The following is a 26,055-nucleotide window of genomic DNA, read 5'->3' on the forward strand; positions in this document are numbered from 1 at the left end:
GCTTAGCTGGGTGCCTGGGACAGAGCAGGTGTTGAATAAATGTAGAAGCCAGACTTGTGTGTGCAGCTCCTTATTCAGCCACACCATGTGGTGTATAGGAACCCATGGGCTATGAGAGAGAGGGGGGCTGGGCTTCTGCGGTCCTGATACCCGTTGGGCGGTGAAGAGGGTATACGGGCAAAGAGACACCCCCACCCTGTAGTCCGAGTTCGCCCAATACACATTGTTGCCCAAATACTTGATGGTTACGTTTTAAAATCACTATTTGGTTGCAGCTGGCTTATCCGTCATCCTTGAATGAACTGGTACATAGTTCGCTATCTTGATTTTATGGATTAACCACCCCCCCCCACACACACACACCATTTTGTCAAACAATTTAAACTATCACGGCGACGGTATTATTAAACATTAGAGCAGTTATCTTTTATAGTCGGGCTGAGTGTGGCAAGAAGTGCTTCTGGGGTCGTGGCTGCTGATGGCTCTTGAGGCACCACAGCAGGTCACTTAATCCTTAACTTTGGGGCCTGAACAGATCCTCGAAGGTGCTGCAATATCAGGGAAGCACTCCCGCAAAGCAGGGGCACAGCCCAAGAAGATACTTCTGGAATCCTTGCAGTGCTATTTCCATGCCTAACTTTGGGTGGCCCCTGCGGGCAGTTCGGGCCGATGGCGGGGTCGCACTGCCCTCTGGTGGTCACTGGCGAGCACAGCTTCACGGGTGCTGATCCGGCCCCATCGTCGGTGCTGTGGGCGCTGCAGCAGAATGGCGGAGCGCTCTGAACTCAGATTTCCCTTTACCCAGAAAGAATTGTCTGTCTATCCACATCCTAGGAGTTTCCCCAAATCCCTGTGAGTAAAAATGGCAGGCTGTATTGTCTATGGGTCCGTTTATAAGGGCTTGGAGATCTGGGGTGACAGAAATCAAAAGCAAGGTGGAAGGCACGGGAGAAGCTAGGAAGGACCACGAGGGCCCTTTACGGGACCTGGGGACGTCATCCGTCCTCATCTGCGTCGGGAGAGAATGGTTTCCAGCGGGAAGGATGGAAGCACGGTGTCTGGTCAAAAACAGCTGGTTATGGGCTGTCTCAGGAACGTGAAGGCATTTTCTCATTTGATACCCTACACACAGTGTACTGAACCAAGCTCAAGTGGTTATCATCATGGTATTTTCTTACAGATGATTAAACTTGGGTACCCATCCCCCAGATCAGGATGATTCTTCAAAATAGAAGTCGGATTATGCCCGTCTCCTCCTTTAAACTCTCTGGCGTCTTCTCACTGGATTTGGAAGAAGATCCAAACTCCAACCGAATAAAAAAGTCCCACAGCCAATAAATATCAGTCCACTGCTGGTGGATATTCCACTTGTTTTCATTCTTTGCTATTACAGACGGTGTTGTAGAAAAGAACTCTATACAGAATATGCATACTTACTTAAATATATCTGTCGATAGATACTCAGAAGTGGAATTACTGAGTCGAACTTACAAATTGCATAGATATTGCCAACTTTTCTCCTTAGGAGTTGTACCAGTTTCAGCTTCCACAAGCAATGCACGAAGCACCACAGCTCAACCAGCACTGTGAGTCATTAAACATTCAAACGTTTGTCAATCCGATGCGAAAAGTTGTATCTCAGTATATTTGCATTTCTCTTACGATGAGCGAACTTGAACATCTTTGTATAAGTTTAAGGAACAGTTGCACTTTTAACATATATTAAAATGTATGTACATGCCCTAGGATCTTTTTTTTTTTATTTGGGTTGCTGGTTTACTCTTTATTTGTAAAAGATTTTTATATATCAAGGGAGGTTAACACTCGCTGTTGTCTGTGATTTGAATTTCAATTTGACTTTTGTCTCATATCTTTATTTGTATAATAGTATCTATTTATGGCTTTGCTGGGTCTCATTGCTGCCAGGGCTTATCTCTAGTTGGGGAATGCGGGCCTCCTCTCTAGTTGTGGTGCACAGGCTTCTCATTGCAGTGGCTTCTCTTGTTGTGGAGCACAGGCTGTAGGGCAAGTGGGCTTCAGTAGCTGGGGCTCCTGGGCTCTGAGCACAGGATCAGTAAGTTGTAGTGCATGGGTCTAGTTGCCCCTGGCCATGTAGTAACTTCCCAAACCTGATATCGAACTGGCATTTCCTGCATTGGCAGGTGGATTCTTTACCACTGAGGCACCAGGGAAGCCTTACTTATGTATTTTAGTAACTTTTTTAAGGTGTCAAATGTCTCAACTTTGTTTTGTTTTGTTTTAAAGCACCAGGTCTTATTCAAATATGCGTCTATTGTTCTTGGGACACTGTCGGTGCATTGTAGATGCTCAATTAATATCTGATGGAGTAAAAATATCCGCTCCACTTGAATGATTGGTTTTGTAAGTAGACATCTGAGTCCATGAGATATAATACTACTATTTATTATGTGTTATATATATTGGGATGCTTTTGGCTGCAAATAACTAAGGAAGAAGAAACTCAAAATATTTCAACCATAAGGACATTTTAATCTCACGGCATAAATTTAACCTATCTTTCCTAAGCCTTGTCCTTCTAAGAATTAACCAATGTTCAATTAATAGAAATCTTTGTTTAATCATTTCTGCCACATCTTTTACCTCATGTAGATTATTGTCTACAAATGAAGCCAAGTTAGAGGAAACAGTGTCCAGGGATAGAGACAAAGAGACTGAATTTAAAAGAATTTAAAGATACTCCTTGAATTCTGCATTTGGGGTGTTGGTGGTCATGGGGTCTGAGATCACACATTCCTCAACCTTTCAGCCAAGTAGGCCAATTTCTTTTAAAGCCACGTTGATGGTACTTATGCTATTTGCAATTGAAAAATTCCCATGTTAGCTCTCTGACTTCTAACTCCCTTGTGAAACAAACACCTTCATCCCTGGAGTTTGACCTGAAAACTTCTTTGATTTTCTGTCCTTCTGCTGAGCTAGCCAGGAAGTTCTGGTGTCGTGCTCACACTTCTAGAAAGCCAAGGTTTTATGTTTGGGAGTTTTGCATATTGCAGCTACTCTACTTCTAAGAGGATTCCAGAGGCCTGCAAGATACTGTTGGATAAAGAGTGAAGGCAAGAAGCCTGGGACCACTGAATCTTAGCTACCCATCCATCCATCCATCCATCCATCCATCCATCCATCCATCAATCTACCCAACACCCTCCAATCCATCCATCATCCATTCATCCATCCATCTATCATCCAACATTCATTAATTGCTATCTCTCTTATACATTGAGAAAGATAGTGCCTTTGTCCACTGAGAGCTCTGAGTCATCCCAGAATTCAGAATGAAACATTTACAGACTGTGGACTGTCAGCACCAGCCTTTAACATTCAATCATCACAATAGAAAAGTAGGTGACCACCTAGGCAGTTAATTTCAGAAATAAAGAATAGGTCTGTTTCACCCCAAACCTCTCTCTGTGTGGACAGCTTCAAGAGTCTACTATTCGTGACACTAATGGAAGCCTTTTAAAATACAATTTCTTTTTTTATTAAGTGATTTAGTCTTTGTTAATTCTCAACAGAATTTTTCTTGAAAGCATTTGTTTCTTTTTTTTGTTTCTCTTTTATCAGTAGGGCTGAAAAAAGGTAGGAGAACTTTATTCCTGGTTTGTTTTTTTTTTTTAATTTGTTAAAATATACTTGATTTACAGTGCCGTGTCAGTCTGCAAATCAGCAAAGTGTCTCAGTTATACACATGTACACATTCTTTTTTTACATTCTTTTCCATTACGGTTTATCACAGGATACTGAATATTGTCCCCTGTGCTATGCATTAGGACCTTGTTGTGTATCCACTGTAAACGTAGTAGTTTGCATCTACCAACCCCAGATTCCCAGCCCATCCTTATCCCCTCCATCCTTGGCAACTACAACTCTGTTCTCTATCTGACAGCAGGTGTGATGGTGGCTGGAAGGGACGAGTGGATAGCACGTGGTTAAAAGTGGGTACCGAGGTGCCTAGGTTATCAAACAATGAGAAAACAGGGAGGATCCAGGAGCACATGACTGATTCCCTGGATGGTTCTGCTGCAGTCTCTTTCTTCTCGAGCCAGAAGTCAATTCATTCAGTACAACATTTACACTCATTAGAAGAAACTAATTCAGCAGATTACAGTGAGGTTGATCCGTGTTTTTGCCAGCTAACTCGAGGGATTCTTTACCTTCATTTAACTATCTGTCTATCTAACCATTATACCATTCTTGCAACTACATATCCAACCATCGCAGTATTACTATCAATCACCCATCAACCATTAGTCATTCTATCCACCTACCCATTCCATTACTCATCCATCCATTTAGCCACTCATTCATCCACTTAAGCATCTATCCAACTTTCCATCTCACCATACAACCACTCACACATCCAGACAAGCATCCATCCGTCCACCTCACCGTATCACCATTTAGTCATCAATACACTTCAGTCACTCTGTGTTATATGACGAATTAAGACACTGTGAACCACAGCACACCAGGTCTCCCTGTCCATCACCAACTCCCGGAGTCCACCCAAGCCAATGTCCATAGAGTCAGTAATGCCATCCAACCAGGTCATCCTCTGTCGACCCCTTCTCCTCCCGCCCTCAATCTTTCTCAGCATCAGGGTCTTTTCTAGTGAATCAGCTCTTCGCCTCAGGTGGCCAAAGTATTGGAGTTTCAGCTTCAACATCCGTCCTTCCAGTGAACACCCAGGACTGATCTCCTTTAGGATGGACTGGTTGGATTTCCTTGCAGACCAAGGGACTCTCAAGAGGCTTCTCCAACACCACAGTTCAAAAGCATCAATTCTTCTGCGCTCGGCCCTCTTTATACACCAACTATCACTTGTTTACATGACCCCTGGAAAAACCATAGCCTTGACTGAACAGAATTTTGTTGGCAAAATAACTTCACTGCTTTTTAATATGCTGTCTAGGTTGGTCATAACTTTCCTTCCAAGGAGTGAGCGTTTTTTAATCTCATGGCTGCGGTCACCATCTTCAGTGATTTTGGAGTCCAGCAAAAGAAAGTCAGCCAATGTTTCTACGGTTTCCACATCTGTTTGCCATAAAGTGATAGGACCAGATGCCATGATCTAAGGCTTCTGAATGTTGAGCTTTAAGCCAACTGTTTCACTCTCCTCTTTCACTTTCATCAAGAAGCCCTTAGGTTCTTCTTCAGGTTCTGCCATATAGGGGGTGTCATCTGCGTATCTGAGGCTATTGATATTTCTCCCGGTAATTTTGATTCCATCTTGTGCTTCCTTCAGCCCAGGGTTTCTCTTGATGTACTCTGCATACAAGTTAAATAAGTAGGGGGACAAATTAGAGCCTTGACGTACTCCTTTTCCTATTTGGAACCAGTCTGATATTCCATGTCCATTTCTAACTGTTGCTTCCTGACCTGCATACAGATTTCTCAAGAGGCAGGACAGGAGGTCTGGCGGATAGGGATGCTTGATGAATTTTTGGACCAACTGAAACAACACTGCAGATGGTGATGGCAGCCATGAAATTAAAAAACACTTAGTCCTGGGAAGGAGTGTTATGAGCAGCCTAGGCAGCATATTAAAAGACAGAGATGTTACTTTGTCAACAAACGTCCGTCTGGTCTGCTGCTGCTGCTGCTCAGTCGCATCGGGCATGCCCGACTCTGTGCGACCCCATAGACGGCAGCCGACCAGGCTCTGCCGTCCCTGGGATTCTGCAGGCAAGCACACTGTAGTGGATTACCATTACTTTCTCCAGTGCATGGGAGTGAAAAGTGAGAGTTCGCTCATCCGTGTCTAACTCTTTGCAACCCTATGGACCGAAGCCTACCAGGCTCCTCCATCCGTGGGATTTTCCAGGCAAGAGTACTGGAGTAGGGTGCCACCTCCTTCTCCACCATCTAGTCAAGGCTATGGTTTTTCCAGTGGTCATGCATGGATGTGGATGGCATCACTGACTCTTTGTACCTGGGTTTGGGTGGACTCTGGGAGTTGGTGATGGGCAGGGAGGCCTGGTGTGCTGTGCTTCATTGGGTTGCAAAGAATCGGATATGACTGAGCGACTGAATGGAACTGAACTCAACTGAATCAACCTAAGGTACACCTAGGTCTAATCTTGTTAGGTGAGCAAGTGTTTACGTCTTCATTACAGCTAAAAGATACTCGAGGCCAGCTCAAGATAGTCACCGGCCTTCAATTTTTTACTGAGTGAATAGACGGTGCTTGATGAATATACATGAATGCCCCCAGTTCCGTGCACTGTGAGGTTGTATGCCTACAGGGTAGAAACTATACAAGTGTCCTTTTGGTTCCAGGAGCACCATACACCCTTTCCTGCCTCTGGGGGCTCTACACTTTTGATAGCTGGGTCAGGACAGCCTCTCTGGAGGGGTGACATTTAAGTTAAGTGCCAGAGAAGGGGAAGGCTGGGGCCATGCAAATAGAAGTGTAGGTAGTCAAAGCTGGAAGAAGCACAAGCTGGAGTCAAGATTGCCAGGAGAAATATCAATAACCTCAGATATGCATACGACACAACCCTCATGGCAGGAAGTGAAGAAGAACTAAAGAGCCTCTTGACGAAAGTGAAAGAAGAGAGTGAAAAAGTTGGCTTAAAACTCTACAAGTTTAGAAAACTAAGATCATGACATCTGGTCCCATCACTTCATGGGGAAAAATGGGGAAACAGCGGAAATTGTGTCATACTTTGGGGGTGGGGGAGCTTCAAAATCACTGCTGATGGTGATGGCAGCCATGCAATTAAAAGAAGCTTACTCCTTGGAAGGAAGGTGATGACCAAACTAAATAGCATAGTTAAAAGCAGAGACATTACTTTGCCAACAAAGGTCCATCTAGTCAAGGCTATGGTTTCTCCAGTGGTCATGTAAGGATGTGAGAGTTGAATGGGGAAGAAAGGTGAGCTCCGAAGACTTGATGCTTTTAAACTGTGGTGCTGGAGAAGACTCTTGAGAGTCCCTTGGACTGCAAGGAGATCCAACCAGTCCATCCTAAAGGAGATCAGTCCTGAGTGTTCATTGGAAGGACTGATGTTGAAGCTGAAACTCCAATACTTTGGCCACCTAATGTGAAGGGTTGACTCATTGGAAAAGACAATCGTGCTGGAAATGAAGCAAAAATTGATCCATCATGGGCAATAGATGCCCTCTCTTTAATGCCTTTCAACTCCCCCACTCTCCTCCCCTCAGCCTGGCTGAGCCTTTTATTCTCTGCAAAGATGGATGTTGGTGGCTGCATGGTCAATCCAGTCCCTGTTTAAACTATGTAATTTATTTTTCCTGGAGGAAATGAGCAAAGGGGAAGAGACTATCTCAGCAGCCTCCCTGCCAGGCCTGGTGGCTGCAGAACCCAGGTGGATTTGCAACTGGTGGAGAGGTGGAGACAAATAACCTGCTAAAATGGAGATATTAACAATACCGTCAGCCGGAACAGCCAAAGCCCCCTGTCCTGTCACCGTGTTTCACACTGCTCAGGTGCCCATGGCCTGGGCTAATTAGGCCCATCCATCAGGCTGGGAGAGCTGCTGGCACACAGACTTTCTCATTAGCGGGCAGAAGCTGCTGCTTGAGACACTGGTGGGAATTTTCAGGGGAGCTTGGCATATGGGGGTGCTGTATCCTAGTTTTCTTTGGTGGACTCCACTCTCTTCTAACCAGCTCAGGGGTGCAGAACAACAGTGTTTGATATTCCTAAGTCCACCTCCTTCCTACCAGGTGTATGGAGCAAAACAGTTTACCTGTACCAGCTGTGTGACTTTATTTTTTTTTTTTTGATTTTTCCCAAGTATTTATTCAATACAATTATGGAAATAATGCATTTTTCAAGGAATATTGCTTGAAAAAATAAACTCTCATTTATCCATACATTTATCATTGTATTGTTTGCTACACTTTTCTTCTCCAATTTTTTTTTTTGAATAAATTTATTTATTTTAGTTGGGGGCTAATTACTTTACAATATTGTAATAGTTTTTGCCATACATTGACATCAATCAGCCATGGGTTTACATGTGTTCCCCTTCCTGGACCCCCCACCCACCTCCCTCCCCATCCCATCCCTCTGGATCATCCCATTGCCCCGGCCCTGAGCCCTTGTCACATGCATCGAACATGGAATGGTGTTCTGTTTCACATATGATAATATACATGTTTCAATGCTATTCTCCCAGAACGTCCCACCCTCACCTTCTCCCTCAGAGTCCATAAAATTGTTCCATGCATCTGTGTCTCTTATTCTGTCTCGCATATAGGGTTATCGTTACCATCTTTCAAATTCCATATATATGTATTAGTATACTGTATTGTTGTTTTTCTTTCTGGCTTACTTCACTCTGCATAATGGGCTCCAGTTTCATCCATCTCAGTAGAACCGATTCAAATGTATTTTTTTTAATGGCTGAGTAATATTCCATTGTGTATATGTACAACAGCTTCCTTATCCATTCGTCTGCTGATGGACATCTAGGTTGCTTCCATGTCCTGGCTATTGTAAACAGTGCTGCGATGAACATTGGGGTACACGCGTCTCTTTCAATTCTGGTTTCCTCGGTGTATAGGCCCAGCAGTGGGATTGCTGGGTCATATGGCAGTTCTATTCCCAGTTTTTTAAGGAATCTCCACACTGTTCTCCATAGTGGCTGTACTAGTTTGCATTCCCACCAACAGTGTAAGAGGGTTCCCTTTTCTCCACACCCTCTACAGCATTTATTGCTTGTAGACTTTTGGATAGCAGCCATTCTGACTGGTGTGAAATGATACCTCATTGTGGTTTTGATTTGCATTTCTCTAATAATGAGTGATGTTGAGCATCTTTTCATGTGTTTGTTAGCCATCTGTATGTCTTCTTTGGAGAAATGTCTGTTTAGTTCTTTGGCCCATTTTTTGATTGGGGCGTTTATTTTTCGGGAGTTCAGCTGCAGAAGTTGCTTGTATATTTTTGATATTAATTATTTGTCTGTTGCTTCATTTGCTATTATTTTCTCCCATTCTGAAGGCTGTCTTTTCACCTTGTTTATAGTTTCCTTTGTTGTGCAAAAGCTTTTAATTTTAATTAGGTCCCATTTGTTTATTTTTGCTTTTATTTCCAATATTCTGGGAAGTGGGTCATGGAGGATCCTGCTGTGATTTATGTCGGAGAGTGTTTTGCCTATGTTTTCCTCTAGGAGTTTTATTGTTTCTGGTCTTACGTTTAGATCTTTAATCCATTTTGAGTTTATTTTTGTGTATGGTGTTAGGAAGTGTTCTAGTTTCATTCTTTTACAAGTGGTTGACCAGTTGTCCCAGCACCACTTGTTAAAGAGATTGTCTTTTCTCCATTGTATATTCTTGCCTGCTTTGTCGAAGATAAGGTGTCCATATGTGCGTGGGTTTATCTCTGGGCTTTCTATTTTGTTCCATTGATCTATATTTCTATCTTTGTGCCAGTACCATACTGTCTTGATGACTGTGGCTTTGTAGTAGAGCCTGAAGTCAGGCAGGTTGATTCCTCCAGTTCCATTCTTCTTCCTCAAGATTGCTTTGGCTATTCGAGGTTTCTTATATTTCCATACAAATTGTGAGATGATTTGTTCTAGTTCTGTGAAAAATACCATTGGTAGCTTGATAGGGATTGCATTGAATCTATAGATTGCTTTGGGTAGTATACTCATTTTCACTATATTAATTCTTCCAATCCATGACCACGGTATATTTCTCCATCTGTTTGTGTCCTCTTTGATTTCTTTCATCAGTGTTTTATAGTTTTCTATATATAAGTCTTTTGTTTCTTTAGGTAGATAAATTCCTAAGTATTTTATTCTTTTTGATGCAATGGTGAATGGTATTGTTTCCTTAATTTCTCTTTCTGTTTTCTCATTATTGGAGTATAGGAATGCAAGGGATTTCTGTGTGTTAATTTTATATCCTGCAACTTTACTATATTCATTGATCAACTCTAGTAATTTTCTAGTAGAATCTTTAGGGTTTTCTATGTAGAGGATCATGTCATCTGCAAACAGTGAGAGTTTTACTTCTTCTTTTCCTATCTGTATTCCTTTTATTTCTTTTTCAGCTCTGATTGCTGTGGCCAAAACTTCCAAAACTATGTTGAATAGTAGTGGTGAAAGTGGGCATCCTTGCCTTGTTCCTGACTTTAGGGGAAATGCTTTCAATTTTTCACCATTGAGGATAATGTTTGCTGTGGGTTTGTCATATATAGCTTTTATTATGTTGAGATATGTTCCTTCTATTCCTGCTTTCTGGAGGGTTTTAATCATAAATGGATGCTCAATTTTGTCAAAGGCTTTTTCTGCATCTATTGAGATAACCATATGGTTTTTTTCTTTCAATTTGTTAATGTGGTGTATTACATTGATTGATTTGCGGATGTTAAAAAAACCTTGCATTCCTGGGATAAAGCCCACTTGGTCATGATGTATGATCTTTTTAATATGATGTTGGATTCTGTTTGCTAGAATTTTATTAAGGATTTTTGCATCTATGTTCATCAGTGATATTGGCCTGTAGTTTTCCTTTTTTGTGACATCTTTGTCTGGTTTTGGAATTAGGGTGATGGTGGCCTCATAGAATGAGTTTGGAAGTTTACCATCTTCTGCAATTTTCTGGAAGAGTTTGAGTAGGATAGGTGTTAGTTCTTCTCTAAATTTTTGGTAGAATTCCGCTGTGAAGCCGTCTGGTCCTGGGCTTTTGTTTGCTGGAAGATTTCTGATTACAGTTTCGATTTCTGTGCTTGTGATGGGTCTGTTAAGATCTTCTATTTCTTCCTGGTTCAGTTTTGGAAAGTTATACTTTTCTAAGAATTTGTCCATTTCTTCCAAGTTGTCCATTTTATTGGCATATAGCTGTTGGTAGTAGTCTCTTATGATCCTTTGTATTTCTGTGGAGTCTGTTGTGATCTCTCCATTTTCATTTCTAATTTTGTTGATCTGATTCTTCTCCCTTTGTTTCTTGATGAGCCTGGCTAATGGCTTGTCAATTTTGTTTATCTTCTCGAAAAACCAGCTTTTAGTTTTGTTGATTTTTGCCATGGTCTCTTTTGTTTCTTTTGCATTTATTTCTGCCCTAATTTTTAAGATTTCTTTCCTTCTACTGACCCTGGGGTTTTTCATTTCTTCCTTCTCTAGTTGCTTTAGGTGTAGAGTTAGTTGATTTATTTGATTTTTTTCTTGTTTCTTGAGGTACGCCTGTATTGCTATGAACCTTCCCCTTAGTATTGCTTTTACAGTGTCCCATAGGTTTTGGGTTGTTGTGTTTTCATTTTCATTCGTTTCTATGCATAATTTTATTTCTTTTTTGATTTATTCTGTGATTTGTTGGTTATTCAGAAGCGTGTTGTTTAGCCTCCATATGTTGGAACTTTTAATAGTTTTTTTCCTGTAATTGAAGTCTAATCTTACTGCATTGTGGTCAGAGAAGATGGCTGGGATGATTTCAATTTTTTTGAATTTACCAAGGCTAGATTTATGGCCCAGGATGTGATCTATCCTGGAGAAAGTTCCATGTGCACTTGAGAAAAAGTTAAAATTGATTGTTTTGGGGTGGAAACTCCTGTAAATATCAATTAAATCTAATTTGTCTATTGTATCATTTAAAGTTTGTGTTTCCTTGTTAATTTTCTGTTTAGTTGATCTATCCATATGCGTGAGTGGAGTATTAAAGTCTCCCACTATTATTGTGTTATTGTTAATTTCCCCTTTCATACTTGTTAGTATTTGCCTTATATATTGTGGTGCTCCTATGTTGGGTGCATATATATTTATGATTGTTACGTCTTCTTCTTGAATTGATCCTTTGATCTTTATGTAGTGTCCTTCTTTGTCCCTTTTCACATCCTTTATTTTAAAGTCTATTTTATCTGAAATGAGTATTGCGAGTCCTGCTTTCTTTTGGTCTCCGTTTGCATGAAATATGTTTTTCCATCCTTTCACTTTCAGCCTGTGTGTGTCTCTAGTTTTGAGGTGGGTCTCTTGTAGACAGCATATATAGGGGTCTTGTTTTTGTATCCATTCAGCAACCCTTTGTCTTTTGGTTGGGGCATTCAACCCATTTACATTTAAGGTAATTATTGATAAGTATGATCCCGTTGCCATTTACTTTGTTGTTTTGAGTTCGTGTTGAAACATCCTTTCTGTGTTTCCTGTTTAGAGAAGATCCTTTAGCATTTGCTGGAGAGCTGGTTTGGTGGTGCTGAATTCCCTCAGCTCTTGCTTGTCTGTAAAGCTTTTGAATTCTCCTTCATATCTGAATGAGACCCTTGCTGGGTACAGTAATCTGGGTTGTAGATTATTCTCTTTCATTACTTTAAGTATGTCCTGCCATTCCCTTCTAGCCTGAAGGGTTTCTATTGAAAGATCAGCTGTTATCCTTATGGGGATCCCCTTGTGTGTTATTTGTTGTTTTTCCCTTGCTGCTTTTAATATTTGTTCTTTGTGTTTGATCTTTGTTAATTTGATTAATATGTGTCTTGGGGTGTTTCGCCTTGGGTTTATCCTGTTTGGAACTCTCTGGGTTTCTTGGACTTCTGTGACTATTTCTTTCCTCAATTTAGGGAAATTCTCAACTATTATCTCCTCGAGTATTTTTTCATGGCCTTTCCTTTTATCTTCTTCTTCTGGGACTCCTATGATTCGAATGTTGGGGCGTTTCATATTGTCCCAGAGGTCCCGGAGGTTTTCCTCATTTCTTTTGATTCTTTTTTCTTTTTTCCTCTCTGCTTCGTTTATTTCCACCATTCTATCTTCTACCTCACTTATCCTATCTTCTGCCTCCGTTATTCTACTGTTGGTTCCCTCCAGAGTGTCTTTTATCTCCTTTATTTCATTATTCATTCTATATTGATTCCTTTTTATTTCTTCTAAGTCCTTGATAAACATTTCTTGCATCTTCTCAATCTTTGTCTCCAGGCTATTTATCTGTAACTCCATTTTGCTTTCAAGATTTTGGATCATTTTTATTATCCTTATTCTAAATTCTTTTTCAGATAGATTCCCTATCTCCTCCTCTTTTGTTTGGCTTTGTGGGCATTTCTCATTTTCCTTTACTTGCTGAGTATTTCTCTGTCTTTTCATCTTGTTTAGATTGCTGTGTTAGGCGTGGCCCTTCTGTATTCTGGTAGTATGAAGTTCCTCTTTGTTGTGGAGGTTCCTCACTGCGGTTGGGGTTGGACAGGTGGCTTGTCAAGGCTTCCTGGTTGGGGGAGCTTGTGTCGGTGTTCTGGTGGGTGGAGCTGGATTTCTGCTCTCTAGAGTGTAATGGAGTGACCAGTATTAATTTTTGAGATGTCTATGGATTTGGTGTGCCTCTGGGCAGCCTGTATATTGATGCTCAGGTCTATGTTCCTGCGTTGCTGGAGAATTTGTGTCGTATGTCTTGCTCTGGAACTTATTGTCTCTTGGGTGGAGCTTGGTTTCAGTGAATTTATGGAGGCTATTGGATGGTCTCTTATTAATTAGCGTTTCCCCTGGCTTTCAGTCTTAATCTTGCAGTAGCCTCAAGACTTCTCCTTCCATACAGCCTCAATAATAAAACTTTTAGGTTAATGGTGAAAAGATTCTCCACAGTGAGGGATACCCAGAAAGGTTCACTGAGTTACATGGAGAGATGAGGTGGGGGGGGTGGGTTGAGGTGACCAGGAGGGGAAGAGGGGAATTCAAATGTGGAGAGAGCAATCTAGCCAGTAAGCACTTCCCTCTGTGCTTTCCACAGTTTGGAACCCTCAGAGTGGTTCACAGAGATACATAGAGAGGGGGGAGGAAGGTAACAGAGGTGAGCATGAGTAGAAAGGGAGGAATTAAGAGGGGAGAGAGAGATCTGGGCAGTATCCTGTTCCTGAAGTGTTCTCCGGTACCCAGAACACCCTCAGAGATTCACAGAATTGGGTTGAGAAGAGAAGGAGGAGGGTGGGAGATAGAGGTTCCCTGAGGGAGAAGAAAGAGCATCAATAGGGGGAGAGAGTGATCAGGCCAGTGATCACACTCCTGAGTAAAAATGGGTCCTAAAGATTGGGTTCTTAAATGTACAAAGTTGATATCAAATATGTAAAACAAAGATTAAAAATCTAGAGTAGAGGTTAGACTCTTATAAAACTTACAATCTAAAAAAAAAAAAAGGAAAAAAAAGGAAACAGTGTAAAAAGAAAAAAAAACAGTAAAACAGTAAAAAAAAGAAACAGTAAAAAAATGTAGAACAGGGAAAAAACGTTAAAAAAAAGAAAACACAAAAGGTATAAGATATATGTATGCAGTTTGCTTCAAAAATAGGGTTTTTTTTTTTTGCAAGTTAGTAGTGGGTTATGAAAATGAAAGTTAAAGGTGTAATAGAGGACTTGAAGAAAAAGGAAAGAAGAGGAAAAAAAAATTTTTTTTTTTAATTAAAAAAAAAAATTAAAAAAAAAAAATAATAATAGTAAAAAATATATATATCCCGGACTTTCTCTGGAGCTGTTGTGAGCAGTGTGGGATCTGCTCAGTTTTAGATAGATCCTTATTCCTGCTTATATTTTTCAAGATCTATAGGTCCTTTTCAATGCAGTCGGTATTAACTACAGTGATCTTAATCTGTTGGCCTGTCCCTTCCAAAGCGCTTCCCTCTGTTTATTTGGCTTCTGTTTGGAGATCTCTTCAGTATCTAATTTCCGCCCTGCAACAAAGCGGTGGAGGTGATCTCTTTAGGTTCGCTTGTTCAATCGTGCTGTGGGGAGGAAGGAACACTGCAATTCTGGCGTGCGTGTGGTAAGCTCGCAGTGTCTCGGCCGCACTGGGTTCGCCCCCGCTCACGGCTGTGTGTGCTTTCCCCGTCTACCCTGCTCAGGCTTCAGGTTACTCGGCCAGGGAGCGGGCCCTGAGCTGCGTGTACTTCCCAGGTCTAAGCCGCTCAGGTTCAGGCTCCCGGTTACTCCACAAAGGCGCAGACTCGGTTTCGCCCGCGGCTTGTGGGTTTCGCCCGCGGCTTATGCCGTTCCCGGTCGGGGCTGCCCAGGCGGCCAGGAGTTTGGCGAGGGCGCTCTCCCCTGTTGGGGCGGTGCGGCTTATCACCTCCCTGGACCCCGCCTCGGTTTACGGGCGCGCCCGGCTCCGGTGTGCTTTGTGTCGATTCTGGGGAGCTGGTCTCTGGCTGCGACCCTCCCGGCGGCTGTCGACCCTCCGGGAACTCAGGCAGTCTTTGCTTAGAAACTGGGAGCCTGTTTGCAGTTTGGTAGGGGGTGCCCTCTCTGGAGCCGAGTTTGCCCCTTTCCGGCTCTGGCGGGCCCCGCCTGCCCGCTGTGTCCGGCGGGGGATGGGGCGGTCCACAGCCGGCTAGCTCTCCTCTGGTATCGCTCAGTCCTTTGTTCTGTGAGCGGGCCGGCAGTGCCTTAGAGTTGGGCTTTTCGCGGGATAGTTCTCTCTCTCTCGCTGTCCCACAGTTTAGGTTACTATCTCACGTTAGCTCCCTCAGATTGCCCTCGGGGCACTCGGGCCCGGTCCTTACCCTAGGCAATGCCGCCTGCTCCTCTCCGTTCAGCCCCCACTTGCTGGTGGCGGATGATGCGAGCATCTGGGGTTCTTTGCTGGGAGTTGCTTTAGGCACGTAATCTGTGGATTTTATTTATTTTTTTCCTCCCAGTTACGTTGCCCTCCGAGATAAAAAATCCTCCCCCACACCCGCCGGTGAAAGGGTTTCCTGGTGCTTGGAAATTCCTCCTCTTTTAGAACTCCCTCCCTGGGACGGGTCTCCGTCCCTAACTCTTTTGTCTCTCTTTTTATCTTTTATAATTTCTCCTACCTCTTTTGAAGATAATGCGCAGTTTTTGTGGAAGCCTGACGTCCTCTGCCTGCCTTCAGAAGTAGTTTTGTGAAGTTTGGTCAGCGTTCACATGTTCTTTCGATAAATTTGTGGAGGAGAGAGTGGTCTCCCCGTCCTATTCCTCCGCCATCTTAGCCCCGCCTCCAATTCAGCTGTGTGACTTTAAAGAAATTAATTAATCTTTCTGAATCTCAAACATGTCCTTTATAAAATGAAGTGGGATGGTGCCCACTTTGTCAGGGGAGGGATTGGAGGATTAAATAAATAAATATTTATTGGTAAATAAAGAGTAATGGGTAAGGCCTGGGATTAGGTAGGGTGGCAATTACAGCCCCCCCCCCCACCTGCTGGCTGTGATGGAGCCTACTGGCTGGCTGCCTACATTCGTTTTCCACTTCTCTCTCAGAAAATGCTCCCGTATTTGTTTGTTTCCTCGCTAGGCAGGAGTGGCTGAGAATAAAGGCTACATCTTCCAGCTCCTTTTGTGGTAAGGTGTGATTTTCTGATGCACAAATCTGGCCATTGGGATTTGAGCAACAGCGATGTTGAACTGTGTCAGCTGTGCTCTTAAAGGGAAGAAGAGTCCGTCCCTCTCCCCTCCCCCTTTACTTTCCTGGTGCAGGGGGAGTGCAGAACTTGAGGGCTGAGAAGCCACCTTGGACTGTGTGGTAAGAACAGTACTTGGATTGGCAGAGCATCAAGACAGAGGGCGCCTGTTTCCCTGGTGCTGTTCCAGCTCTATAGGCAGCTAATGAGACAAAGAGACAGCTCTCGATTTTTTCAGCTGCTGGCTGGCATCTCTGGCAACACAAAGTCAATTTGACAGAAACTGGCCCTGTTGGGGACTACCTCATCCACTCCCTCAGCCTGCATTCAGTGACACACTGCTCCTGTGGACTTTGCACAAACAAGACGTTGAGGTGAGTTTTCGTTATGAGGGCAGATTTTTTTTTCTTCTTATTTAATTATTCAGTTCAGTTCAGTCGCTCAGTCGTGTCCAACTCTTTGCAACCCCATGAATTGCAGCACGCCAGGCCTCCCTGTTCATCACCAACTCCTGGAGTCCACCCAAACCCATGTTCATTGAGTCAGTGATGCCACCCAACCATGTCATCCTCTGTGGTCCCCTTCTCCTCCCGCCCCCAACCCTACCCAGCATTAGGGTCTTTTCCAATGAGTCAACCCTTCGCATGAGGTGCCAAAAGTATTGGAGTTTCAGCTTCAACATCAGACCTTCAAATGAACACCCAGGGTTGATCTCTTTTAGGATGGATTGATTGGATCTCCTTGCAGTCCAAGGGACTCTCAAGAGTCTTCTCCAACACCACAGTTCAAAAGCATCAATTCTGTGGTGCTCAGCTTTCTTCACCGTGCAACTCTGACATTCATACATGACCAGTGGAAAAACCGTAGCCTTGACTAGATGGATTTTTGTTGGCCAAGTAATGTCTCTGCTTTTAAATATGCTTTCTAGGTTGGCCATAACCTTCCTTCCAAGGAGTAAGCGTCTTTTAATTTCAGTCACCATCAGCAGTGATTCTGGAGCCCAAAAAATAAAGTCTGACTCTGTTTCCACTGTTTCCCCATCTATTTCCCATGAAGTGATGGGACCAGATGCCATGATCTTAGTTTTCTGAACGTTGAGCCTTAAGCCAACTTTTTCACTCTCCTCCTTCACCTTCATCAAGAGGCTCTTTACTTCTTCTTCACTCTCTGCCATAGGGTGGTGTCATCCGCATATCTGAGGTTATTAATATTTCTCCTGGAAATCTTGATTCCAGCTTGTGTTTCTTGCAGCCCATCATTTCTCATGATCTACTCTGCATATAAGTTAAATAAGCAGGGGGACAATATACAGCCTTGATGTACTCCTTTTCCTATTTGGAATCAGTCTGTTGTTCCATGTCCAGTTCTAACTGTTGCTTCCTGAGCTGCATACAAGTTTCTCAAGAGACACGTCAGATGGTCTGGTACTCCCATCTCTTTCAGAATTTTCCACAGTTTATTGTAATCCACACAGTCAAAGGCTTTGGCATAGTCAATAAAGCAGCAATATATGTTTTTCTGGAACTCTCTTGCTTTTTCAATGATCCAGCGGATATTGGCATTTTGATCTCTGGTTCATCTGCCTTTTCTAAAACCAGCTTGAACATCTGGAATTTCACGGTTCAGGTATTGCTGAAGCCTGGCTTGGAGAATTTTGAGCATTTCTTTACTAGCATGTGAGATAAGTGCAATTGTGCTGTAGTTTGAGCATTCTTTGACATTGCCTTTCTTTGGGATTGGAACGAAAACTGACCTTTTCCAGTCCTATGGCCACTGCTGAGTTTTCCAAATGTGCTGGCATATCGAGTGCAGCACTTTCACAGCGTCACCTTTGAGGATTTGAAATAGCTCAACTGGAATTCCATCACCTCCACTAGCTTTGTTTATAGTTATGCTTTCTAAGGCCCACTTGATTTCACATTCCAGGATGTCTGGCTCTAGGTGAGTGATCACACCATCATGATTATCTGGGTCGTGAAGATCTTTTTTTGTACAGTTCTTCTGTGTATTCTTGCCACCTCTTCTAAATATCTTATGCCTCTGTTAGGTCCATACCATTGCTGTCCTGTATCGAACCTATCTTTGCATGAAATGTTCCTTTGGTATCTCTAATTTTCTTGAAGATATCTCTAGTCTTTCCCAATCTGTTGTTTTCCTCTATTTCTTTGCACTGATCGCTTTCTTATCTCTCCTTGCTATTCTTTGGAACTCTGCATTGAGATGGGAATATCCTTCCTTTTCTCCTTTGCTTTTTGCTTCTCTTCTCTTCCCAGCTATCTGTAAGGCCTCCTCAAACAGCCATTTTGCTTTTTTGTGTTTCTTTTCCATGGGGATTTTCTTGATCCCTGTCTCCTGCACAATGTCACGAACCTGTGTCCGTAGTTCATCAGGCACTCTGTCTATCAGGCCTAGTCCCTTAAATCTATTTGTCACTTCCACTGTATACTCATAAGGGATTTGATCTAGGTCATACCTGAATGGTCTAGTGGTTTTCCCTGCTTTCTTTAATTTAAGTCTGAATTTGGCAATAAGCAGTTCATGATCTGAGCCACAGTCTGCTCCCGGTCTTGTTTTTGCTGACTGTATAGGTACTTGCAAATTTAGCTCAAATGAATCCTTTTATACTTCTAAATTTTAGTAATGCTTTTTCACCTTAAAATCCATTTGCTTGACAGTAATAAACTGGGGAAAATTCTGAAAGCGATGGGAATACCAGACCATCTGGCCTGTCTCTTGAGAAACCTGTATGCATGTCAGGAAGCAACAGTTAGAACTGGACATGGAACAACAGACTGGTTCCAAATAGCAAAAGGTGTACGTCAAGGCTGCCTATTGTCACCCTGTATATTTAAGTTATATGCAGAGTAGATCATGAGAAACGCTGGGCTGGAAGAAACACAAGCTGGAATCAAGATTGCCAGGAGAAATATCAATGACCTCAGATATGCAGATGACACCACCCTTATGGCAGAAAGTGAAGAAGAGCTAAAGAGGCTCTTGATGAAAGTGAAAGAGGAGAGTGAAAAAGTTGGCTTAAAACTCAACATTCAGAAAATCAAGATCATGGCATCTGGTCCCATCACTTCATGGGAAATAGATGGGGAAACAGTGGAAACAGTGTCAGACTTTATTTGGGGGGGGGCTCAAATATTACTGCTGATGGTGATGGCCCCCATGAAATTAAAAGACGCTTACTCCTTGGAAGGAAGCTTATGTCCAATTTAGATAGCGTATTTAAAAGCAGAAACATTTCTTTGCCAACAAAGTTCCGTCTAGTCAAGGCTATGGTTTTCCCAGTGGTCATGTATGGATTGAGAGTTGGACGGTGAAGAAAGCTGAGAGCGGAAGAATTGATGCCTTTGTACAGTGGTGCTGGAGAAGACTCTTGAGAGTCCCTTGGACTGCAAGGAGATCCAACCAGTCCATCCTAAAAGAAATCAGTCCTAAGTGTTCATTGAAAGGTCTGATGTTGAAGGTGAAACTCCAATACTTTGGCCTCCTCATGTGAGAGTTGACTCATTGGAAAAGACCCCAATGCTGCGTAGGATTTGGGACAGGATAAGAAGATGAAGACAGATGATGAGATGTTTGGATGGCATGACCGACTCGATGGAGATGTGTTTCGGTAAACTCCGAGAGTTGGTGATGGACAGGGAGGCCTGGCGTGCTGCGATTCATGGGGTCACAAAGAGTCGGACATGATTGAGCAACTAAACGATACTGAGTACAGCTGCATTGGCTTTCATTGTCAGTATATATATATATATATTCTTATTCTGTATTTTTCAACTGTTGTATATATTAGGAATCTTTCATATTTAGCCAGCTTTAAACAAACAAAGAAAAAAGAAACTGTCAGAAAATCTCTTGCATTGAAACTTTGCCTTATTCCCATTTATTGTGATGAAATTTGGCTTTTTTGGATATCAGTTTACTTTGTCTTCTATTTGTCAGACTTCCCTTGTTTTCTTGTATCACTTCTTTGCCATATTTTAAAAATGTATTTATCTTTGCATGTGTTGGTTTTCATTTCCATGAGGGCTTTCTCTAGCTGAAGGTGGCAGGGGCTACTCTTTAGTTGTGGCGTTGAGGCTTCTCATTGCAGTGGCTTCTGTTGTTGTCCAGCATTGGCTCAGGTCAAGTGGACTCAGTAATTAAGCCTCCCGTGCTCTAGAACACAGACTCAGTAGTTGGAATGCATGAGCTCAGCTGCTCCATGGCATATGGGATTCTCCTGGATCAGGGATGGAACCAGTGATTCCTGCATTGGCAGGTGGATTTTTTACCACTGAGCCCCCAAGGAATTCCCCTCTTCTTTGCTTTATTTTTAATTACATTCTTTGCTCATTCAGTCTTTCCCCTTTGTTATGTGCAAAGTCAGGTTCCTGTTTTCTTTCTCTGCTGACTGCCCTGGAGAGAGACCCTCCTCTGAGTTTCTGCAGATGGATTTAGCTTTCTCCCCCACCCCCACAGGCCCAGGGAGTATTAATGACACCCTCTTTGGGTTCCTGAGGGCTAACTCTGCACAGGTCCTCTCCTGGCCCCCTTGGCATCTGTTCTCTGTAGGTGTGACAGAGAAAAAGGCAGTTCAGAGAGGGTTGCCACTGGCTGAAGGCCACACAGCTAACAATGGCAGAGCAAGGATTCAGGGCAAAATGCGCTCTCCTTGTCACCTGTTTCTGTGAGAGGCAGGTGGCTGTAGGGTGAAGCGAGGGAGAGACCTGGGACACAGAATTGAAAGAGGCACCTCCAGGACTTCCCTGGGTGTCCAGTGGTTCAGACTCTGTGCTTTCACTGCAGGGGGCATGGGTTCAAGCTCTGCTTGGAGAACTAAGGTCTCAAAAAAAAAAAAAGGAACTATTTTATTCAGCTTTCCTCATAACTCTGTTGGTAAAGAATCTGCCTGCAATGCAGGAGACCCCAGTTCCTGGGTTGGGAAGATCCCCCGGAGAAGGGATAGGCTACCTAATCCAGGATTCTTGGGCTTCCCTGGTGGCTCAGCTCGTAAGGAAACTGCCTGCCATGCAGAAGACCTGGGTTTGGTCCCTTGGTCAGGAAATCTCCTGGAGAAGAGAACGGACACCCCCTCTAGTATTCCGGCCTGCAGAATTCCATGAACAATATAGCCTAAGGGGTCACAAAGAGTTCGATATGACTGAGCGAATCCACTTCACTTCACTTCAGTTTATAAAGCGGCATCTCTGTCAGCTCTACCTCTTCGTGGCTCACTAAGGGAGGGCGGCCTTAGACCAGCAGTTCTTGAAGAAGAAGGAGTGACTGTGACAAATTCTAGGGGTGTGGTTTTTGACTGTTGTCATGATATGGGGGGCCACTACACATGGGGGCATGTGCTTGCTTCATGGCATACACGTTAGACGTGAATGATTCTCAAATGTCCTGCCAGATATTTAGGTAAGTCCAAGCCCATTCATAATACCCCGAGTGGAGGCCCTTATCTGCACTTTGTCCCATAAGTTTAATAAAAGATTTCCAGGGCTGCAATTATGGTGCAAACTGGAGAAGTCGATATTTTGTTTTATTCAGAGCCTAACCATGGGTTGCTTTGCAGTTTGTGGCAATCACATGATGGCCACAGTACCTCGATGGCTTTGTGAATGGCCAAGACTGCACACTTGTGTCCTCCTGCATTTGCCAGGCTGAATCCTCAGTGAGGGAACATTTGGGTGCAAGTGTGAGTTCTCAAACATTTACCTATGGGAGCATGCATTGTTGTGAGTATAAATACATGTGTGTGCTCAGTTGTGTTCAACTCTTCGTGATGCTATAGACCCCAGGCTCTTTTGTCCTGGGATTCTCCAGGCAAGAATACTGGAGTGGGTTGCCATGGCCTCCTTCAGGGGACCTTCCTGACCCAGGGATCAAACCTGTGTCTCTTATGTCTGCTATATTAGGTCTGCCTAAGTAGACCTTATGTCTACTGCATAAGGTGGAATCTTTACCACTACCACCACCTGAGGAACTGAATCCTTGAGTATAAATGACCTACTCTTAGTTCTTTAAAAAAAAAATTATGTGGACCATTTTTAAGCTCTGTATTTAATTTGTTATCATCACTTCCTTTATGTTTATGATAACATAAACACTTGTTTTATGTTTTGGTCTTGAGACACGTGGGATCTTAGCTCCATGTGGATAGAAGATGCACCCGCTGCGTTGGAAGTTCAAGTCTTAAGCACTGGACCACCAGGCAGTTCACCCCCTATTTCACTTTTTGTTACTGGATGTTGATGTCCAGGACAGTTTGTTTTTTTTTTTAATTTCCTGGGACAGAACATTTTGGTTTTAAGATGGTTTTATTATCCATCAGTATTTCATTTCAGGATAGTAAATGATCATTTCAAAACATCTGCTACACCACCCTAGGAAACCCCCTTTAATGTGAGAAGGCAAGTGAATAGCAGTGACAGATCTATGGACTTCTCTGTCATTCTCCAGCTAAGAATGAGAGGGCAGGTAGCGGGGTGTCCACGACCAGGAACCTAAGCAGGTCCTCAATCTAACTGATAGAAGCAAAGTTTCTTTTGATCACTCTCACATGCTCAGGGTAGAGTTTCTTCTCAATTAGATCTGTACTTGGAAAAGGGGCTCTAGACTCCCCCTCCTACCCCAGCAGAGGGCTTCACATAGGCTCACCTGAGACCAGCTCTCGACCCGGTACACCCGTTCTGGAACCATGTGGTAATTCATTAGGGTCGCACCACTGATTTGTTCAGACCCTGGTATATCACCCTTATCAGTCAGTTCACTCTCTTAGTCATGTCTGATTCTCTGCGACCCCATGGAATGCAGTACGCCCTTCCGTACACTTCCCTGTCCATCACCAACTCCCAGAGTTTGCTGAAACGCCTGTCCATTGAGTCAGTGATGCCATCCCACCAGCTCATCCTCTGTCATCCCCTTCTCCTCCTGCCTTCAATCGTTCCCAGCATCAGAGTCCTTTCCAATCAGTCACTACTTCCCATCACGTGGCCTAGGTATTGGAGCTTCAGCATCAGTCCTTCCAATGAATATTCCAAATGGATTACCTTTAAAATGGACTGGTTGGATCACATTGCAGTCCAAGGGAGTCTCAACAGTCTTCTCCAGCAACACAGTTCAAAAGCATCAATTGTTCGGTGCTCAGCTTTTCTCATGGTCATCCTTATAGCTATTATTAATATTGTCTCCTCCAAACTGAATATATGCCATGCCATATCATGTGGCATGCAGAATCTCAGTTCCCCAAGCAGGCGTCAAACCTGTGCCCCTGCATTGGGGTCCCTGAACCAGCAGTGTTAAGGACAGACAGGTAACAAAATTCCTCTATATCAATTCACTGTTAAAGTTAAAGAAATCTTCTTTAAAAAGAAATGCTTGGACAAAAAGTTGAAGTGCCTCTGAAGGCCCCAGGCACCTCCATGACCCCACCATCCCCACCCCACCCCTTGCCTTTTGCTTGGTGCATCCTTGAGGGCACTCTGGCTCTCCACAGGAAGCTCCAGCCTTTGGACCTTTGAACTCCTTGCTTCCTCTCGGGAAATTCCGTCCTTCTTATGCTCACTGGGCTTACTTTCTCTCCTCCCACCTGTGTCCTGCTGTCACCTCGAAACCAGGCCGGCCTTGATCACCACCTACCCTCCCATCCCGACCACCCCTAGACACTCCTCTGTTCTCCATTCTCCACTTTATTTTTCTCCAAAGATCTGGTGGTCAATTGACACACTTGTTACACTTAGGTGCTGACTGCTTGTAGCCAGGCTGTGAGCTTAGTGAAGAATGAGACGGCCTGTGTGTTCTGCTCACTGCCCATGCACAGTGACTGTGCATGAGAGGCCAGCACACAGTAGGTGCTCAGCTAATGGAACTTACATTCCACATGGAGGGTCGTTGATGAAACCATGTGTCACAAAGGTAAATTTTCTTGATAAGAGAGGAGGAGAAATATTGGGAGCTGGTAGAGGGAATTGCAGGCAGGCCTGGCTGAGCTGGAGGGTGGGAGTGCGAGCTGGGAGGGAATGCTTCCTCTAGAGTGAGCCGGAGCTGGAAAAGGATGAGTCCAAAGAGCTGGGCAAGGGGAGGAGCCTTCCAGGAGGCTGGAACGGTATATGTATTTTTATCCCCATTTCACTGACTTAGAAACTAAGGCTTGGGGAGTAAGAAAGTGGCAGCATTGGGACTAGAAATGGGTTTTATCCAGTCAGAGGCCCGAAGTTCTTCCTGGGACTTTACTCTTTCTGAGAACGGGGTCAAGGTGTAGATGGCACATTTTATTATCCGCCTACTCAAATTGTATTCCCTTTACCAGCCAGTAGCTGCTTAGAGTCATCATGATAATCAAAAACATCCCCATGTGCCTCCTGGGGGAGAAGCAGCCTCACCTGTAAAGAGTCAAAGACTTAGAGAACTCCAGAAATAGTGATCAAGGGTCATTGGTGAATCAACCCTGCCTCCAGCACCTTCCAGGTTTCTTGTACAATATGATAAACCAATCCTCTCCTGACACTGAAGCTGGTGGCTTTCATAACTTGTCCACACATTAGAATCCCCCAGGGAACTCAGTAAGTCCCAATGCCAAGCAGCAGCTAGGCCAAAAAAGCAGAACGCTAAATTCGTCAGGGGATCCCAATAGGAGTCAAGCTTGAGAACCAATGTTTTCACGAATCACCTGGGAGTCTTGTTAAAGACACAGATCTGACCCAGATGCCTTGGGAGGGGCTTGGAGTCCACATTTCTAACAAGCTCCCAGGAGATGAACTCGTGTGGCTGCTCCAGGGACCACAGTCTGAGTAGTCAGGGCGAAGCCCGAGGTCCTCAACTTCCAACAAGCATCAGAATCACCTGGAGCTCCAGTTAAGATTCAGAGGGCCAAATCCCACCCCAGAGCTGTCAATCTGACAGGTTTGAGATGGGGACCAAAGAATCTGCATTTCCAAGACCCTGCATGTGACCCTGATGCTGCTGGTCCAAGGACCACATGTGGAGCACCACGGTGGGGCTGGAGGCATAATCATGGACGGGCAACACAAGTCATCTCTCCGTCAGCTTCCCCAGACCCAAAGTGGGGATGATGAGATCCTCTCCCAGAGGGTGTCATGAGGGCAACACTGAGTGAGCTAGGATTTGTAAGCCTCTTGGAAGCTGGCACCGAGCAGGTGGGATATGAATGATAGCATCCATTCTTAATGAATTTCCCTTGGTCCTGGAGTGCTCCTGGAGCCCAGGCAGACAGACCCTTCAACCACCATGGATGGCCCTCTCCCTGGCCCACTCACTGCCGACACTGTTTCTGTAGGCATTGTATATCTCCTTCACCCAATGGTCGCAGAAGGCCAGCTTTCTGATCCAGTCCACAGCATAGTGCACACTGGAACCTAGGCACAAGCTGGCTCCTGGGGCGGAATTGTGGAATCCATCAGTGGAGAACTTGCAAGTGCTGGGGAGACAGAAGAGGGCAGGGGGATGGAGAAGAGACAGTGTCACTGTGGGGAGCTGGGAGCTTTTTACCAGGAGACCCATGGGTGGGCTTAGGGCTGTGTTTCACTCTGTCCCCGAGTGCGTGAGAGTACTGTGAGTATCTGTCTTCTGGGAGAAGCAGGATCAGAGCTTCCATTAACTTCCCAAACAACAGTGGCTCCCTGTGCTCATGCCCAGTCAGCCTCCATTCTCTTTTCTTCCGGTATCAAAGAACATCTTTGGTTTTTTGAGGGGCAGTCATCC

The sequence above is a fragment of the Giraffa tippelskirchi genome, chromosome Y (assembly GCF_054371585.1).
Source record: "Giraffa tippelskirchi isolate mGirTip1 chromosome Y, T2T-mGirTip1v1.2.pri, whole genome shotgun sequence".
Taxonomy (NCBI): domain Eukaryota; kingdom Metazoa; phylum Chordata; class Mammalia; order Artiodactyla; family Giraffidae; genus Giraffa; species Giraffa tippelskirchi.